Source organism: Capsicum annuum, chromosome 5, assembly GCF_002878395.1.
Source record: "Capsicum annuum cultivar UCD-10X-F1 chromosome 5, UCD10Xv1.1, whole genome shotgun sequence".
Lineage (NCBI taxonomy): Eukaryota > Viridiplantae > Streptophyta > Magnoliopsida > Solanales > Solanaceae > Capsicum > Capsicum annuum.
The window spans coordinates 2,789,961-2,791,614 of record NC_061115.1 but is presented as its reverse complement, the minus strand read 5'-3'; the positions used below and the strand labels follow the sequence as shown (position 1 = coordinate 2,791,614).

The window sequence follows — 1,654 nt, the reverse complement described above, 5'->3', positions numbered from 1 at the left end:
TCCGACTGAGGTTAATGCGCGAAAAAACTGAACGTTTTTGCTTCTTCGATTTACTTCCAAAGATGAATGACTGCAAAGGTATTCTTGACTTGCTCTCTGTGTGCATCAGTTGTGGTTGGTTTCCATTAAGTCCAAATTCTTGATCCAGTTGTGTTATAGTCTTCTGGACGTCTATTTGAAGTGCAGTTACACGACGAACACCAGCTTGTAGTTCCTCTCTTACCTTGTTATTCTCTTGTTTCATGTTGAATACTTCACCGTGGAACTTTGCTGCTTCGTGACTGCTGAATCCGTTTTTGTCTAATGCAGCTCCGGCTTTTTGTGCTTTTGTGATTTCGTCTTGAATGCTGCATAAAGCTGAGAACTTACGCTCGAGTTCATCTTTCAGTAACAAGCTTTGTGAAATCCACATTCTTAGCTCGTTCTGAATCTCCTTCATGTGTTTATATATAGGCCTTATTTCCGAGCTTTTATCTTGCATTTCCTTGCCTTTGAGTTTGGATATTTCGCGCTGCAAGTCGTGGATTGTGGTACTGAATTTTTGAATCAGATGGAATGTTTTGCTGAATTTTAGCCAGAAATCCAAGTTTTCGTCTAGTATTGAATTAATGCTAAACCGGAATTTCCCTTCAATTGGCGATAGTACTGATGCGCGCTGGTCAACTAATATCGTCTTGATGTCTTCTTCCTCGTGTTCTACGATAGGAGTACTATGTTTTTCATTCCTTTGAGGTAGATCATTGGGTTCAGAAGCATGTCCTTGCTGCAGGAGACTCAATTTTCGACATAGATTATGTATCTCCTCATCCCTATTTGCGATAGCATATTTAAACTCTCGTGTCTGAAGTGTGAGGTCGAACTCCGTGTCTCTTTCTTTCTTCTCCATTTCGCTTAGCTTCTTCGTAACTTCCTTATAATCCTTGAGAATTGTTTTATAATCGTTCAACAGAATGTTTTCTTTATCGTCCAATTCTCTGAGACTTTCTCGTCGCCTTTTCCATCTGTTCTTGGCTGCAGAAATGTGACATGTTTCTTTGTGGTCTTTTTAACTTCCTCTTTGTTAATTAGAATGGAATCGTGCTCTTTGGTACTGACGTTCTTGAGGCCTTTACCTGAACTTGGATGATCTTTTTGTGTTCCAACGAGCTCCTCATCCGGCTTGACGCTACAGAAACAAACATTGAACCTCACCAATCTTCATCAATAGACGCAGAGCTAGGATTTTTAAGTTTATGAGTTTTGAATTCAAGCAAAGGTATCGTTTACTAAGTTTTGAATAAATTGTGCAGACATAGTAATTTGATTTTTAAATAAAAATACTCTTTTAAATTATGTATACATAGTAAGTTGATTTTAAAACAAAAATATGGTGCCATGTGCAAAATTTTTTATATGATTTTCTGATTTAGATAAGTGAGTGAAAATATAATTCAATAATTTTTTAGTGATTGATATTCTAGTCAACTTGCCCATTTCTAAATTTATCTTTTTCCTGGTCAAGTCTTCTAAAACAAACAAAATTTTGACCCATTTGTCAATGCATTCTTGAAAATGATAACCAATTTCATATTTATCACACATGTCTGAAAATTACTCCTAAAGACAACAATATACCAAGCATAATTTCATAAACAGAGTCTAAATATAAAGTATA

The 1,654-nt window shown here is 36.1% G+C and overlaps 1 pseudogene; it reads right to left on the bottom strand.

Moving 5' to 3' along the window:
• Position 1: 1 nt before the first annotated feature.
• LOC107854058 lies at positions 2-1,531 on the bottom strand (annotated as a pseudogene).
• Between the last annotated feature and the right edge of the window lie 123 nt (positions 1,532-1,654).